The 19,178-nt window shown below is 41.1% G+C and overlaps 1 pseudogene; it reads right to left on the bottom strand.

The window, feature by feature from the left end:
• Positions 1 to 1,044: 1,044 nt before the first annotated feature.
• Positions 1,045 to 1,589, bottom strand: LOC144762869 (peptidyl-prolyl cis-trans isomerase pseudogene; annotated as a pseudogene).
• Positions 1,590 to 19,178: the final 17,589 nt, after the last annotated feature.

Below are 19,178 nucleotides of genomic sequence, written 5' to 3'. Positions count from 1 at the left end.
GTAGGGACTGGGTCTATGCTTTACAGGGAACCAGTATTCCTTATGAGGCTTGTACCACAATACCTTGGGGAAGACCCGCAAAGTATTCATAAAACAGCATATCTTCAGAGAAGTGGCAAAACTTAATTTCTTAGGCACTGTAGTCCTGAGGGTTGCCAAAAGTGGATTGGGAACGGTGGAAGGAATGCTTTAATATTGTTTGTGTTCCATCTACATTGCTGTAAAAGCTGAGGATGAAGGTAAAATGAGCTTAGGTAGAAGAGTAAGGTAAACATTGACGAGTGTATTCAAGAGAACAATGGTCAAGCCTTGAAATATTCGAGCAATGGTGTTGAATGGTGCCAAGATGAAAAGAGAAAGTGAGATAATGAAAGATCTTTCATAGAGATAAGAGGTAATCCAGCTCTTGACAGCTCCATAAATTCCTATGTTGTAAAGCATTCGTAGGAATATAGGGTGATGAACTGATCAAAAGGAGCTGAGAGATCAAGACATAGGTAGACCTCTAATTCTTTGAAGCTACTGTATCATTCCATGTGGTGATCAATGCTGGTCCAGTGCCACAGCAAAGACAAAATCTGGTTTGGTGGCCAGAGAGTAATTTATTATCATCTTTGGATGTTGACAGTGACTGAAGGCAGATCTTTCTATACATTTGTCAAAGAATAGACTCCTGTGAATTGGACGTTAGAAGAAACAGTAGGATCAAGGCAAGTTTTTAGGATTGGTTTTATATATGTAATGATTAGTTAACTTGTTATGGTTTCAGTACTCAAGGAATGGTTAATGATTGCTCTAACCTGGATGGCTGCAGAGCTTTTATAGACAATACTTTTTTTTGTTTTAACGGTTTAATCTCTTTATTTTCATGTAATTCTGCAGGCTACATTGACGTTCGGAAAGGGTATAAAGGGGACAGCCAGAGAAATCCAACAGATGCAGTTCATTGGAGAGCACAAGTAAGACTGAAGACTAAACCAAGTGACATGGGTGGTCTTTTCACCAGCTACACAAGGAATGATCGGAGGTGAGCCAGGAAATAGACTACAGCATCACTATCTTTTTTGACATCTTCCCGGAGCTTGAGTGAAACTTCTCCATTGCACTTAAAACATCCATGCCTTTTACGACGAAGCCAAATACGACGTGCTTGCCATCCAACCACATGGTCTTGGCAGTGCAAATGAAGAACTGAGAACCGTTCATGTTGGGCCCAGCATTAGCCATGGACAGAATTCCAGCGCCAGTATGTTTGAGTGTGAAGTTCTCGTCGGCAAACTTGGCACCATAGATTGATTTTCCACCGGTTCCATTGCGGTTCGTGAAGTCACCACCCTGACACATGAACTTGGGAATGATTCTGTGGAAGCACGATCCCTTGAAACCAAACCCTTTTTCCATTGTGCACAGGGCTCTGAAGTTCCTGGCTGTCTTTGGCACAACATCATCCCGGAGCTCCATTTCGATGCGTCCCAAGGCGGCGCCATCAGCCGTGACATCAAAGAATACCCTCCAAACCATGGTGGCGATTATATGGGTTGAACAGTGTCGGCGGTGACTGCTCGTATGCTTCGAAGCTCCTGCCTGGTTGAGAGCACGAAGAGAAAGAGATATAGACAATACTTTTAAATGTATGAGCAGTACATGGATCTGCTGGTGATCCGGCAGAGCCGCTTGCTTTTTTGAGGTATTAAGTCTTAAGGCGTTAAGAGGTTGAAGAGGAGTACCCTCTTTCTTTGACCTGTTTGTGTGTTCAGTGTGTGAATTGATACTCCTTCTTTTTTAGATATTTTCCAGGTATGTTGCTTTTGTGGTGAAGTGGTGTATGAGCACATCTTATATTTACTGGTAGTGAATTATTTTTTACTCCATGAATTCAGGAATTCAGCAATATTATTGTCGGTAGCTCGCTTGATGGATACTTGGGGGCCCATTACGATGTCAGGCAGATCGCCACCGCCATGGTGGCGGTGGCGACCCGCCCGACATTCATGCCCGGCCGCCACCCATTTCCCCCCCGCCATATTACTATGGCGGGGGGGACCACGGCGGACGTAAACACCGTCTGCCGCTTTTCCGCCCCGGTCACCTTGCGGCCAGGGCGGAAAATGTTTAATATGGTGGCAGTGTCTATTAGACACCGCCAGCCATATTACGATGGACTTGCAGACATGCCTTTCCGTGGCGGCATAGGCATGCGGAGACTCTCTGCGGGCCACCTAAGACTCCGGGCGGTGGGGGTGCACATGGGGGGTACCTATGTTACTCCCCCGCATTTCAAAGTGCAACATGGCAGGCACTGCGCGGTGCCTGTCATGTTGTGCTTTGAAATGCACAATGTGCATTTTTACCGTTGCGGGGAGCGGCGCTTTCAGCACCGCCCGCCGCAATGGTAAAAATACAGGATGCGCCCACCAGTGTGGCGGACGCATTCTAATGGCCAAGGCGGGACCGCTGCTCCTATGGCGGGCGGGCCCGTTTTGCACGGGGATGGCGGGCGGGCAAAGTCCGCCCACCATCCTAATTGACCCCTTGGTTTCTGTGATACAGCACAAAAGGTGTAATGTTTTACCCTTATTTATACTGCTATTATGTATTTTGAAATGGCATAAGAATGCAAATTTGTGGCTATTTTTATAATATTCCCTCATGTGTGAGGCAACCTGTTTTTGTTTGCAGGCTTAGTAGAAGAAGGGCGCTTGAAAGGAAAAAGGTTGTCCATGGCAGTAAGTTTGTGTTCGAACTATTGTTATCAGCTTGATAAATAAGTAGGATGGTCGAGGTTCTTTCAGGGTCTGACACTTAATAGATGGAGCAGTGGGTAATGGTTTTTAGTGTCAATGGAATGAAGAAGTTTAATTGTATCACATGATGGTCAATCCAGGTGGCAAGATAGTTCTCAGTCAGAAATGTTAGGGATGCAAATATTGCTTCTAATACAAACAAGTATGTATGATTAAGAACAGTGACCTCTTAATGATAGTTAATCAACTCTAGTTTAGAGATGAGGCATTTATATTGCAACTGCTTAGACTTATAACACCAGACACTGATTTCTTTAAATAGCCATAAGCTGGAATTTGTTAATGGGATCTCAACAATGAAGTCAAGGGAGGGCTCAGAGGCTGCCAGGTTGTTTGGTGAAAAGCCTGAAATGTAGTACTGCAAAAGGGAAAGTTGGCCATGGGGAGTACTGGACAAGTAAAGATTTTTATTCAGATGCTATACAGTCCTGATGTAAATGGAGGTTTTGTAAACAACAGCTAGCCCTTACTGCAGTCTTCTTAGATAACTTTACTATTTAACTTTACTATACTTGGAGACCTGAATATTCATTTTGACGACCCCCTAGATATAGGGGCCGCCGATTTGATTCTAGACCTGGCAGCCTACTGCCTCCAACTGACCAACTTTGGAGCCACCCACACCAAGGGTCACCTGTTAGACCCAGTCTTCACCAATGTCCACACCCTCCAAACCAAAGTGTCTCTTCCCCTCCCTTGGACGGACCATTTTTTGGTCCCTCTCTTCCTACCAGGAGTATTTAGGAAGCCCCACAAGCCTGCCACCCTCACTCGGGACAGGGCTTGGTCCAGACTCTCTACAGAGGACTGGGCCAGAGCCTTGAACTCGATGACCCTTACTCCGTCAGAGGACCCTGTCACAGCGGACAGAAATTTCAGAGAGTGGATCTCCACTTCCCTGGATTCTATCCTCCCCATTAAAACTCGTGAGGACAAAAACGGAAAGACAGGATCAGCCCCCTGGTTCAGCCCGGAGCTTAGAATTCTCCGCAAAGAATGCAAAAAAGCGGAGCGACTGTGGAGAAAGGACTGGCTCCACTCCAGTAAGGACGCCTACCGCAAGTCGGTGAGAACCTATAAATCCACCCTGAAACTCACTAAAGCCTCATATTACGATGCTAGAATAAAAAATGCCACTAATTCGGCGAGAGAGTCGTACCTCATCGCCAAAGAGCTTCTGAAAATACCAACACCCCCCTCCTCCAACAGCTCCCCTCTGGGCAGAAGCGATGAACTGGCAACCTACTTTGATGCCAAAATCTCCCGTATCTTGGCCTCTCTCCCACCTCCCAGTCAGCCAACCCACAGCAACACTGATGTGTCTATCGCCCGCACTGGAAACATCTCTCATCCACAGTTGACCGCGTTTAGGGCTGTATCCCTGGACGAAGTGGGAAAGACTCTGGCCAAGATGAAAAGCGGATCTCCCTGCGACCCCGCCCCCATGAGATTCCTGAAAACAGTGGCCCAGGCCATCGTACCCCCGATCACGGAGCTGATTAACATCTCGCAGTCCCAAGGCTCTGTCCCTCCAAGCTGGAAGGGTGCAGTAGGTAAAGCCCTCCTTAAAAAACCTCAACTGGACCCCTCCGATCTGGCAAACTACAGGCCGATCTCGCTCCTCCCGGGCATTAGCAAAATGGCTGAAAAACTGGTCAATGCCCAATTGTCCTGGTTCCTCGAATCCAACAACCTTCTGCGTCAGTCCCAAACAGGGTTTCGCCCTGGCCACGGCACGGACACCGCCCTCCTCGCAGTCATCGAGGAGGCAAGGTGCATTTTGGATTCAGGAGGGTCAGTGGCAGTGATCCTCCTGGACCTTAGTGCAGCCTTTGACACGGTGAACCACCGTGTCTTGCTCCACCGGCTGGCCAGGGCAGGACTCGGGGGTACTGCGCTTGCCTGGATAGAGTCCCCTCTATCGGGCCGCTCGTTCCAGGTCTGGGACGACAATTCCCGCTCAGCCTCACTCCCTCTCTCTAGCGGAGTCCCCCAAGGGTCTTCGCTAAGCCCCACCTTGTTTAACGCCTATATGGCCCCCCTGGAGGATGTAGTAGCCCCATTCGGGATCAAGATAGTGAGCTATGCGGACGACACGCAATTGGTCGTCTCACTCTCACATCTTGACCACCGCCCAGACAATCTGTTGAACTGCCTCCAGGAAATCCACCACTGGATGTGCGATTCATCACTTAAGCTCAACGGATCTAAAACGGAAGTCATGCTTATGGGCAAGAAATGGGCTATTATTCCTCCATCGGTCTGGCCTGATGTTTTTGGCGAGGTGCCCACCCCGAAGAAGGAAATTAAGACTTTGGGAGTCTGGCTTGAACCTGATCTATCCATGAAGACCCAGGCAGCCAAAACAGCAGGTACCTGTTTTCGGACTCATGCGCTCTATCCGAAAGATCCTCCCGCTACTCCCTCCCCTATCGAGGAAACTCCTTGTTCAAGGCTTGATCCTTGCTCGTCTGGACTATAGCAACGCCGTCTATCTAGGAGCCCCCGAATCCACTCTGGCAAAACTCCAGTGCGCCCAAAATGCGGCTGCCTGGCTCCTAATGAGTCTCCCCACCAGAGCCTCTGCCAGACCAGCACTCAAGGCCCTACATTGGCTTCCGATCCGACAGAGGATTGAATTTAAGGCTATGTGTACCGCCCACAAACTCCTCAACGGCCTAGGCCCTTCGATCTTGAGAGACATGGTCATTCCTTATAAGGCTCCCAGATCCCTGCGCTCTGACAATGAGCGTCTGGCCAACGTCTCGAGATTCAGGAAGGTGCGCACTGGTGGTCGACGCTTCGCAGTAAAGGCGTCCTCTGGCTGGAACTCGCTTCCACGCTGCTTGCGCCTGGAACCCTGCCATCTTCGGTTCCGCAAAGAACGGAAAACTTTCCTTTTTCCCAAATAGGACCTCCTCTCCCCCTTGGTCATCACAAGTCTTTTACAGCACGGGGATGCCTCCGGGTCACCAGGCGCTTTACAAATCGTTAAATAATAATAATAATAATTTAGTTCTATAATGTGAAGGTATAGGTTCATTTAAGTGATACCTGCACATTATAACCAATGGTCTATTGTTAAGCCATTAAGGCTGGAAATATTTTCATGAAAGAATTAGGGCGAGATGTGCTAAGAACTGGTCGCAATTTGCAACCAGTATTGTTACCAATGTGGTAATTTACAAACCTATCTATGTTCTAATAAGTTGATTCACAATTTACCGATTACTAGTGGATCACAATTCGACCTATTTGATGAATAGTAGAGAGGTAGTTCGCAAATTGTGACCCACTAGGAATTGTAGCTATTACAGGGATGGTGGCCTGCTGAGGTCAGCAGACCATTGTGTCTGTAATTGCTTTTAAATAAAGCATCTTTCTTTTTTTTTAAAAAGCAACCTGTCTTCCTTAAAGGAAAATGTGATGCTTTAAAACAACAATGAAAATGAAAAGTGTAAGTTTCATTTTTCAAGAGTAGAGATAGGTCCAAGTGACCACTCTCTATTCTTAAAACGTTTTTGTCTACATTCACAAAGGGGAAGGAGTCCTTTGCAGAACTCTTCCCTTTTACAAATGGCTTACCAACTCCTTTAAGGAGGTGGTGAAAAATGAATGTTTTGTGACCGGAATTCGGTTGCAAAATATTAATACTGATGCCAATTTGGTATTTGGATGGGACGCACTAAGCACACCCCTTCCAAATACTGAATCAGTATTTGATAAAAACCTAAACTGTGATTCCATAACGTGTTACTAAATCGCAATTTAGTTTTGTACATAAAAATAGGCCTTTTGGCAGTTGTAAGCAATCGGATTCTACAAACTGGACTCTTTGCGACCACAAAAAGACTTTGTACATTCAGCCCTAAGTTCACTTATGCTTGGAGTGGCTAAGCATTGTCAATCTCGTAACAAAATGAGATGCTAAAGGAACAGTCCAGCAAAGAAAATAGACAACATGTAATTGACAGTGATATTACGTTTTGCAAAAAGATGAAGCCTACACTGATATTAATAAACGAACAGACCACAAAATGAAATATTTGTCTTGGTCCCAACAAAGCAAAGTCTAGTGTAACAAATGGATACCATCTCTAGATACAACAGGTTTCTATTGCCTGCCCTCTGAAATTAATAGACTGACAAGTTGATCTTCTGCAAGCCTATGTGAAGGGCAGCCAAATGTTGATACTGAACAGTAGGATCCTAAATGGGGAAAAAGTATTCTATTTTAATCAGCGGATTAAAGGTCTTTCCGAGCCTGTATATTTAGAGCGGAAGGAGTTGCTTCGTGTTTTTTTGCATCAAAAGTCTAAGAGAATGGCACACGGGCACAATCTCTCTGATATATTCCTTTGCATTTGGTAGTGATGTAGAAAGGGATTTCAGGTAACAGCCCAGCTACTATGGCGGTAGGATCAAGAGTGCAATTGTGCCAGTAAGCCTGTAAATAACCTGCAATGAAACTTGAGTAATTATTCCTATTTATTTGGAACCCCTGAGCGCCACTAAACTATTTTAGTTTCGCTTAGTCAGTGCATAAAAATCAAACAGCCTCTTTTCAAGCCAGCTCCACTTGCAGGGTACGGTGGGGGAGGACTTCATTTGTGCAATGCTGAATTCCAAGGTAATTTGCAGTGGGTAAAGAGAGCAATGTAATACTTGCAAGGCCAGCTGTGTGACAAGAATAAATACTGGATGCTTCTGAAAATTGACAAAAGCTTGACTTTTGATTACCCCAAGTTTAATTTCACATGATATTTGCAGACAATAAATAACTATTATACTAGATCATTGAATTGGAAGTGTCATAAGTTTTGCCTTGGGGGTTTTATGGGGGAGAAAATATCTCCTCTCTCTCCCCATCTTTACATATACACATATTATGGGTCCTTTTTGCGCAAAATGCATTATATAGAAAAACATTTTTCACAGGGACCTGCCAAATATTTTTTACTTCACCGTGAAATATGTGTTTGATTATCATTATGACAGCATCCAAACCACTCTGCAGAGTTTTACCATTATCAGTGTAACTAGGATTATGCGGTAATGAAAATCAAATTGTTAGACCTGTCATCCTTGGCGTGGGAATCCCCTAACTTTTTCCTTCAACCCTCCTGTTTGCCTACTTTGGTTTTTCCCGTTTTAGGACTCTGCATACTTTACCACTGCTAGCCAGTGCTAAAGTGATTGTACTCGATCCTTAAAACAAGGCAGAATTGACTTATACCTAATTTATACACAAGTCAGTAGTAAAGTCGTGCCACCTATGCCCAGGGAATGTAAATTAAATACAACTAGTGGGCCTGCAGCACTGACATGTCACCCACTTGGGTTGCCCCTTCAACATGTCTCAGGCCTTTCATTGCAGCCTGTGTGTAGTTCAAACTGCCATTTCAACCTGGCAAAATACACCTCTTGCCAGGCCTAAACCTTCTTTTTAAATACATGCAAGTCACCCGTAGGGTGGGCCCTGGACATCCAAGAGGTTGTGCAGACAGAATATCAAGTAAAGAATATTGAGTTGCCCAAATATCGAGCAATAAATATTGTAGTTCAGAAACATCAGCAGAAAGAATATCGTGGTCAAGAATATCAACTTAAGGTAAGTAATATCAATTTAAAAAATATCGAAGTGTTTAAAATCGTTTGCAAAAATATAGTTGGTAAAAATATTGTTTTTTAAATTGTTATGTATTTTAGTATATACTTTAAATGTATGTGATGTATGTTTTTTGTATAAGAATTGTTTGTGTTTTAATATATGTGTAACATTTTTAGTAGATATTACTTTTTTTCATTTGACTATTGTGTTTTTAGTTCCGTAGTGGGTTGTTGGTTTATAGAAGAATAGGGTAGGAAGTAATTTAGTTATATTAAAGTGATTATTTTTTATTTATTAATATTTGTTTCATTGAGATGTTATAGTTTTAAATGTGTAAAGTAATTTATTATAACTTAATTAATAATTGGTTAATTTTAAGTAATTGGTAATTAATAATGGTAATTGTGTAATTGATTTTAAGTGTGTGTTGTGATGTTTATGTAACGGGCGGGAAGTAATTTATTTTTAATTTATGGATTAATACTTGGTTGTTAATTAATTTTAATTAATTGTTAATTACTTTTATTAATTAATTGGTAATTAGTTATGGTATTTGTGTAATTTGGGTTTATGGGGGTAAAGGGTGTTATGTAGTTTATTTATTTTTTATTATTATTTTTGTTATTTGATATTAATTAAATTAATAAAAATGTTATCATGGTAATTGTTTAATTCATTTTAGTTGTGTGTTGTGGTATTTATAGGAGTAAAGGGTGGTAAATAATTTGTGTTTAATTAATCATTATATAGTTGTTAATTTGTTAATTATTTGATATTTATTTGGGTAATTGTTTATTTTTGTGTGTGTTGTTTTTAATTTTAAAGGGGTAAAGGGTGGGTATTAAATACATTTTAATTATGTTATTATGAAATGTTAATAGTAGTAGTTTTTAAATTAAAAAGAAGTATTAATTGTGTTTTATTATTTTATAGTTTAATTTAGTTGTGTGTTGTGGATATTATAGTGTTAAAGTGTGTGTAGTCAATTAATGTTTATTGTTTTTGTTTTTACAATTTTTTTCATTGATTATTAATTATGTTAATTATGGAAGTAAATGTAATTTAAAATGTTGAAGTGTTTTGTTTTTGGTGTGCTGATATAGGGTAGGAAATAGAAGAAATACATGTATATATTAATTCATCTTTTTGTAAATATTTTCTAGTTTAAATTCTTTTTGTTTTTAAATGTATGTATTATTTAATTTATATAATATCTGTAGGTTTTTGTTATATGTAATAATATTATAAGATGTTTTCTTTTCATATATTTAATATATTTGATTTTTCATTTTTTAAATATTGTTTATTTATTTTTATGATTTAAAAAAAAAAAAAAATATATATATATATATATATATATATATATACACATCGTTCTATGCAAAAAATGGCTTGTGCAAAAAACTCTGCAACCTACTAAGGTATTGACAATGCTTTTATTATTTCACAGACATCGACCTTACCAAAGGAAAGACCTACGTGCTTATCATGGACTCAATGTCCCATCAGGCATCTTGAAAATATTGTACTATACAAACGCCCACTATGGGAAAATGGAAATAAATAATGCCGGAAACATTACGATCTTTTGATGTGTTTGTGAATGCAGCCCTGAGGAAAAGGAGTGATCCTTGAAACGCGTCGGCACTTGAAGAATTGAAACGGAGCATTAACACAAGCCGCAATTCAATGGCGAATGGCCAGAGCGATGTCGTGTGCCTGCTCAAAGCTTTCGGGCAAATTGTTGTAACAAATACTTTCACGGCTGCCCTGCCGTGGAGCGGAGCTCCATCTTGAAGCGAAGAGGCTGAGGTGTTGCACGAATCAACGCCAGACCGGCACATCGTTCTATGCAAAAAATGGCTTGTGCAAAAAACTCTGCAACCTACTAAGGTATTGACAATGCTTTTATTATTTCACAGACATCGACCTTACCAAAGGAAAGACCTACGTGCTTATCATGGACTCAATGTCCCATCAGGCATCTTGAAAATATTGTACTATACAAACGCCCACTATGGGAAAATGGAAATAAATAATGCCGGAAACATTACGATCTTTTGATGTGTTTGTGAATGCAGCCCTGAGGAAAAGGAGTGATCCTTGAAACGCGTCGGCACTTGAAGAATTGAAACGGAGCATTAACACAAGCCGCAATTCAATGGCGAATGGCCAGAGTGATGTCGTGTGCCTGCTCAAAGCTTTCGGGCAAATTGTTGTAACAATATATATATATATATGTATATATATATATATATATATATATATATATATATATATATATATATATATATATATATATATATATAACTGTTTGAGTGTGAATAGTAATTTTTGTCTCTCCGCTATCCAACACTTTCCCTAATGTTGCACTCACTGGAGTGTAATGTTTACCTCTCCGCTATACAGCACATTCCCTACTGTTGCACTCAATGGAGTGGGAATAAAATGTTTTACCCCTCTGCTATCCAACACCTATCCTACTGTTGCATTCAGTGGAGTGGGAATAGTAATCTTATTAAGGAAAGCTATTTTGCTCAAACACGGTGGCTGCAGGAAGGGATTCAGAGTGAGGGGGACTCTCGCACTCTGATCGTGCCGGAGCGGAGGCATTTTTTCAAGCAATCAAGGATTGTAAGCACCATGCTAACATACAATACTAATGTGACAATGTGAGTTATTACCCCACTATTATTGAAACATGCACTGTATATGAATGGACACTTGGAAAAAAAAAAAACGATCTATTAAGATGTGACTTTGGATTACCAGTGCAATGCATCATGGGTCTTGTATTGTATATGCCTGTCACGTGACTTTGAATAGTTTAAAAGCGCGCTTGAAGCACTTTGCAAATGACACTCTCATCCTGTGAGCAAGGCTGACGCCGAAACGCGTAAGGAAAGGAGATATTTTGCGCTGCTGAGCTTGTTAATAAATGCCTTTCAATCCGGTATTGGGCCTCATGTGGTGCTTCGTTGGATGTGAAATGGTCAGGCTGCTCCGTGCCTGAAGTTCTGAGGCCGCCCTGTAGGGTGTATTGCTCCTTTGCTCGGAGACTCTTTGGAAATGATATATATATATATATATATATATATTCACTGAAAAAACCATAGGTTATAGACCATATATAGTTAGGAATTTGCATTTACAAAACCTTGAAAATTCACTGAAAAAACCATAGGTTAGAGACCATATATAGTTAGCTGGACATTTTATTGACATAAAACCAATGAAATTCCATATATAGTTAGTTGCACTAACTATATATCGCGCACCCGCAATCCACTGCTGATGATGTCACATATTACATCATTCATGACATGGTCAGTGACATCACTGATGACATCTCAAATGACATCACTGATGACATCTCAAATGACATCACTGATGACATCTTCTAGTGTCTGTGTGTTTTTGTAAAGTTTAAATATGTTTTACATATTGAAGAATGAGTGGATGTATGGAAGACTGAGTGTGTGTGTGGCTGGCTGGGAGGTGTGTGACTCTGTGCATATCAATGTGTACTTGTATCAGGGATTGTATAAGAGAGTAAGTATGTGTTAGTATATGTGTGAAAAGTATGGTGTTCTGTGTTTAACTGTATAGATGAGGAAATCGAAGTGTGATTGATTCTTCACAGGACTGACTAGGTGTATGAGTGCATATGATAGTGTTGTAATAATGAGTGACTGTATGTATGAGTGATTGTATAGGTGAATGAGTGAATGTGTGTGTAGACGTAGGAATCAGTGAGTGCGTATGTAGTAACTGGTATTGGTGTGTCATGATGTCATCAGTGATGTCATTTGAGATGTCATCAGTGATGTCATTTGAGATGTCATCAGTGATGTCATCAGTGATGTCACTGAAGTATGGTGTTCTGTGTTTAACTGTATAGATGAGGAAATGGAAGTGTGATTGATTCTTTACAGGACTGACTAGGTGTGTGAGTAACTCCATGGATGAGTGGCAGTGTGTGAGTGTCTGCATAGGTGTATGAGTGCATATGATAGTGTTGTAATAATGAGTGACTGTATGTATGAGTGATTGTATGGGTGAATGAGTGAATGTGTGTGTAGACGTAGGAATCAGTGAGTGCGTATGTAGTAACTGGTATTGGTGTGTCATGATGTCATCAGTGATGTCATCAGTGATGTCATTTGAGATGTCATCAGTGATGTCATCAGTGATGTCACTGACCATGTCATGAATGATGTAATATGTGACATCATCAGCAGTGGCTTGCGGGTGCGCGATATATAGTTAGTGCAACTAACTATATATGGAATTTCATTGGTTTTATGTCAATAAAATGTCCAGCTAACTATATATGGTCTCTAACCTATGGTTTTTTCAGTGAATTTTCAAGGTTTTGTAAATGCAAATTCCTAACTATATATGGTCTATAACCTATGGTTTTTTCAGTGAATTTCATTGTTTTTTTAAAAGCTAATATCTATAGCTGTAAAATATATTCTTTATTACGTGACGTATCACGTAGCCACGTGAGACGCCTCATGACGCGTCGCATAACCGTGACGTATCGGCTCTGCAGCGCAAACAAAACCCGTAACGTAAGCGTGCCGGAGCACGCTTACAGATATATATATTTTTTTTAACCTTAATTAGACAAAATCCACACGTGCACATATCTTGAGGCCTTGCAAAGGCACATCAAACAAACAGTCCCTACAATTTTGCCAAGTTTGCTGGAAATCTATTCTCTTAATTTTTTTTTTACTGTTTCTCTTGGTTTTCCCCTTGTTACGCTTACCGGGACGCTACCCGGTACGCGAACCGGACGCTCCAAAAACACAAGATGGAGGACTCCCGTTACGCTGCCGGTTAGCTGCCCGGTTCGCGTACCGGGAAGCGCCTCTACCGCGAAAAATCGCGGGGGACTTTAATATCCCCCTCATCAATCCTAGGGGGTCAGGAGTGGTCTACCTTGCCCCCTTTCCTTCATTTCCCCCTTCGTTTTTCACCACATCTTGTCTCTCGATCGTACCGAGAGACAAGATGGCGGCCGCTCCAGACTGTTTAGAATGTTGACAGACACCGGAGAGCCAATCAGCTTCGCTTCGCGAAGTTCCGTTACGCGTCAGGTACGCGAACCGGGGCGCTAACCGGAGCGCTGTCACTGATATATATATTTTTTTAAACGTTAATTTCTCAAAATCCAATGGAGCACATATATTGAGACATAGCAAAGGCACGTCGGGCAAACCATATCTACAATTTTGCCAAGTTTCATGTAAATCTATTCAGCCGTTCGAGCTAAAAGTGAGTCCAACCGCCCTATGGAAAAATGAATGGGAAAAACGCGTTTTGGGACCCCCCTCTTTTCTCGGCCCCCCCTTGACGAAACCCCCCCAAATTTTCAGGGGCTGCTCAGAAACAAAATGTGCCATTTTCCTGAAAATTTCAGCCAATTCCGTCCACAAACGCCAAAGTTATTAGACATAGAATTTTCAGAAATCCCATAGAGAAAAAATCCTAACTATATATACCCACTGGCTATCGCCAGTAGGTAATATACATATATAAACATATATAATCTGCATATCTATATAAATATAAATGCATGCATACATATACATATATGCATACATATGCATGTTATTTACATGAAAGTTTTAAAAACACTAATAAAAGCAAAGCTAAAAAGCCACCTCATTACAAACAGAATGGCTTTAACTTAAACGAGGGCGAGATCTATTGCATTTTCAATGCTTGTTTACTTTGGCATTCAGATGTGTCACACATTTGCCATAAATTCTGAATGTTAGCACTCTAGTTGCTCATTAGATCAGTGTAGTAAAGCTAGTGCTCACCAGGGAAGTCTGCTGCTAATCATGGTTTGCAGCCATTTTCCCGCATTTTTTATCCCGCAGACTTTCAGTCCGCATACCATTATCCCGCAAGGTCATTGACCTCGCATACCATTATCCCGCATTTTTTCAAAACGCATGTGCATTTATCGCGCATGCCTTTACAAAGAATTACGTTTTAAAGGCATGTATGGTAAATGCATTTGCGTTGTGAAAACCACGATGACGAGAGAGGTAAAAGGGTTTGTTTTAATTTTTTTGTGGGTTAGTGATTGTGTAGTGTAGTGTAGTGTTGTGTAGTGTAGTGTTGTGTTAGTGTAGTGTAGAGTTGTGGTGGTTGTTTAGTGTAGGGTCATGCTGGGGGTAGTGTTTTATGGTTTAGGGTTGTGTTGTAGTGTTTGCGTAGTGTAGGGTCATGCTGGGGGTAGTGTTTTAGGGTTTAGGGTAGTGTTGTAGTGTTTGCGTAGTGTAGGGTCATGCTGGGGGTAGTGGTTTAGGGTTGTGTTGTAGTGTTTGCGTAGTGTAGGGTCATGCTGGGGCTAGTGTTTTAGGGTTTAGGGTAGTGTTGTAGTGTTTGCGTAGTGTAGGGTCATGCTGGGGTGTAGTGTTTTAGGGTTTTGGGTAGTGTTGTAGTGTTTGTGTAGTGTAGGGTCATGCTGGGGGTAGTGTTTTAGGGTTTAGGGTAGTGTTTGCGTAGTGTAGGGTCATGCTGGGGGTAGTGTTTTAGGGTTTAGGGTTGTGTTGTAGTGTTTGCGTAGTGTAGGGTCATGCTGGGGGTAGTGTTTTAGGGTTTAGGGTAGTGTTGTAGTGTTTGCGTAGTGTAGGGTCATGCTGGGGTGTAGTGTTTTAGGGTTTTGGGTAGTGTTGTAGTGTTTGCGTAGTGTAGGGTCATGCTGGGGGTAGTGTTTTAGGGTTTAGGGTAGTGTTGTAGTGTTTGTGTAGTGTAGGGTCATGCTGGGGGTAGTGTTTTAGGGTTTAGGGTAGTGTTGAACTGTTTGTGTAGTGTAGGGTCATGCTGGGGGTAGTGTATTAGGGTTTAGGGTAGTTTAGTTGTTTAGTGTATGCTAAAGGCATATTCGTTCTAAAAGTTTTCGTTATTTTAATTTGCGGCCTAATAGTACATGCGGGATTTTTTTTGCGGACTGATGGTATGCGGGATTTCGTCATATATTCGCTAATCATACTTTCTATGGCAAAATGAACCCCCTCATTTTGTTCCTTTTTAAATTAAATGTTTTAAGAGTTACCACTTTATTCCAATCAAGATGGCTTCAGGTGTGCCATACTTTTGTAATAAGTAGGACTGTTAGCACTCTAGTTGTTCTTCAGAACACTCTGGGACATTCTGTCATTGGGCTATAGTTGGGCTACATCTGGCTGATATTTGGGCTACATTTGTTTTTTTTTGTCTCTGGTGGCCATCTTTGGGCTACATTGGGCTACATTGGGCTACATTGGGCTACATTTGGGCTCCAACATATATATAGCCCAATGTAGCCCAATATATATTTTTCAAAGTTCATTTTCGTAAAAACCACTGGAGCCTATATCTTGAGACATAGCAAAGGCACATCGGGCTACCAGTCCCTACAATTTTGCCAAGTTTGGTGTAAATCCATTCAGCCGTTCAGGCTAAAAGTGAGGCCAACCGCCCTATGGAAAATTGCATGGGAAAAACATGTTTTGGGACCCCCCTTTTTTCTCGGCCCCCCCTTGACGAAACCCCCCCAAATTTTCAGGGGCTGCTCAGAAACAAAATGTTCCATTTTCCTGAAAATTTCAGCCAATTCTGTCCTCAAACGCCAAAGTTATTAGACATAGAATTTTCAAAAATCCCATAGGAAAAAAATCCTAACTATATATACCTACTGGCTATCGCCAGTAGGTAATATATATATATATATATATATATAACTGTTTGAGTGTGAATAGTAATGTTTGTCTCTCCGCTATCCAACACTTTCCCTAATGTTGCACTCACTGGAGTGGGAATAGTAATGTTTACCTCTCCGCTATACAGCACATTCCCTACTGTTGCACTCAATGGAGTGGGAATAAAATGTTTTACCCCTCTGCTATCCAACACCTATCCTACTGTTGCATTCAGTGGAGTGGGAATAGTAATTTTTACCCCTCGCTGTCCAACAGTTTCCCTACTGTTGCTCTCACTGGAGTGGGAATAGTAATTTTTACCCCTCCGCTATCAGGCACTTTCACTACTGTTGCACTCACTGCAGTTGGAATAGTAAATTTAATTCCTCCGCTATCCAACACTTAACCTACTGTTGCACTCACTGGAGTGGGAATTCTTATTTTTACCCCTTTGCTAACCAACACTTTCCCTACTGTTGCACTGATTGTATTGTGAAATTTGAGTTTTTAATAATGTAATGTTTTAATTTATTATAGATTTTAGTTTTTTCCTATTTTAAATCATTTATATATATATATTTATTTTTTATATTATTTTAACCATTTAACATAACCTAAAAATAATACTTTATTAATTGTTTTAAAGTAAATATATGTATACATTATGTTTGTGTGTTTATTTATTTATTTGTTATTAAAATGTATATTACAGTAATATCTTTTTGTTAACATTATATTTAATATTTAATATATTTAATATATATTATTTTATTTTATATTTATATAAAAGTCGATATTTTAAACATCTATGTTTGTTACATCAATATTTTTTAGTCAGTATTTTTGTACTTACCTATTTAAGTATAGGAGTCAATATTTTTTTTGTCTACATTTTTTACTCAATATTTTTAACATCGATATTTTTTACATCGATGTTGTGTTAGTAAACCTCCAAGAGGGCAGGCAGGGAGCAGTGTTTTTAAAAAGTTGGATGTGTGCTTTCTAGTTATAGATGTCCTGATAGTGAAACACTCGTATTTGTTTTTCACTACTGCACTGGCTGCTTCCCTCATTGGAAAATACTCCCTCAAGTTGGATTTTAAATTACAATTTTGAAAATGCCAGTTTTAAAAAGTTGCAAAAACCTATACGGGTTAAGCCCAAAGGACCGGGGCGAGGTAGGACTTTTCAAAATTCAGAACACAAAACAATGAACCCGACTCCGTACTACCGTACACTCCTAGTACTCATGGAATAACGAACAGTCAACTCTTTTATCTGTCCGAATGGAATTTTATTAGACCATTCCTGTTTCTTTAAAAGTTAATCAAAACAATTTTTTGGGGACTGAAAAAGAAACATAGACTTATCAAATTCACACATGAACTTACACGTATATACAATTCACAATAACGTACACTTAAAGACAAAAATAGACTTAGACACTGTGAAAAAATTATTAGCAACAGCTTGCAACATGACAAAATCAGCAAATTAATTCATACACACCTGGAACAAGCTCCTGGTCAACATCAGACGCTCCCCAACCCTCCACACGTTCAGGAAGGACCTCAAGACCTGGCTCTTCGACTGACCCGGAGCTGCTCCCACCCCCATAGCGCCGTGAGACCCTCACGGGTGAGTAGAGCACTCTATAAACCAATGATTGATTGATTGATATATTAATATGATGCAAAACAAATGTTTTGAAAAATTTACATCATATACAAAATTTAGTAATAAACATGAACATATCAAATGTTATGAGCCACATGTTATTCCAGTGTCAAAAGAGTATCTGAATAGTGTATCAATCCTTTATCCAATAGTTTCCTTCAACACTCGCCGCATTTAGAAATAACTAAATGCCTCCCAAAATGCCAACGCGTTTCAAGAACCAGGCGATTAGTACTGGGACTATCATCAGGGCTTCATATAAATGGACTGGATATTCTACAAAAAACAAAATAAATAAATTATGCAAAAACAGCGTCAACCCGAACTGACTTTCTCTCTTGTACATGTAACTAACTTAGGGGCCGATTAGGATCGCGGATGGACCTGCATCCGTCCGCGACCCCCGAGGTGGAGGGAACATCCGCAGGGGCTGCGGCGTTCCCTCCAGTGCATTTAGGATGTGACCGCCACCCTGGCGGTCACATCCTCTATTCTTAACATTGCGGCGGGTGCTGCGTGAAGCAGCACCCTCCGCAATGTTAAAAATGCATGTTTACCTTTGCATGCACGAAGCTGCAGGCACCGCGTGGTGCCTGCCGCTTCGTGCACGCAAAGGCAGCGGGGGTACCATAGGTACCCCCCATGTGCACCCCCACTCCCCCTTCACCCCTGGGGGCCCGCAACGGGCCCCCGAAGACAACTCCGTATGCCTTTCCACTGTGGAAATGCCGCCGTGGAAAGGCATATGACCGCAGCTATCGTAATATGGCTGGCGGTGTCTGATAGACACCGCCAGCCATGTTAGTGCTTTTCCGCCGCGGTCGGAAGGCGACCGCGGCGGAAAAGCGGAGGACGGTGTTCCTGACCCCCCAGCCATCCTAATCTGGCGGGGGGTCTTTGAAGGCTCCGCAGCGGTTTTTCCGCATCCTCCGGGCCGGCGGATGCGGAAAAAACGCAATCCTAATCGGCCCCTTAGTGTGTACCTGTTTTCTAGAGTTGGAGCAGCCACTCCAGCTCATTTACTCCAAGAGTTTTTGACTTCCACCATGGACTCGTTTATGTTACTGCGTGCAAGGCTCACTTAACATTGCCAGTATACATTTCTGAAAAGAAAGAACCAAAGTATTGAATATATCTACTTCTACTCTTGACTTACAACCCCAGAGGGAAGCACAAAAAACATATGTACGTTTACTGCAGAGTATGGGCAGGACTGAGTTCCTTCAAGAATCTTTATTCTATAAATGAAAAAAACGATATTGTGCTCATTTAACAATGTATCCAAACAGGCAAATTGCATGAAGCACTTTAAAATACTATTAACAAGCTGACTTACTTTACCGCATCTTCACCAATTCAAAACTCTGGATGCAATTGACT

The sequence above is a fragment of the Lissotriton helveticus genome, chromosome 6, assembly GCF_964261635.1.
Source record: "Lissotriton helveticus chromosome 6, aLisHel1.1, whole genome shotgun sequence".
Lineage (NCBI taxonomy): Eukaryota > Metazoa > Chordata > Amphibia > Caudata > Salamandridae > Lissotriton > Lissotriton helveticus.
Note: the sequence above shows the minus strand (reverse complement) of the source record. Positions and strands in the feature narration are given on the sequence as shown.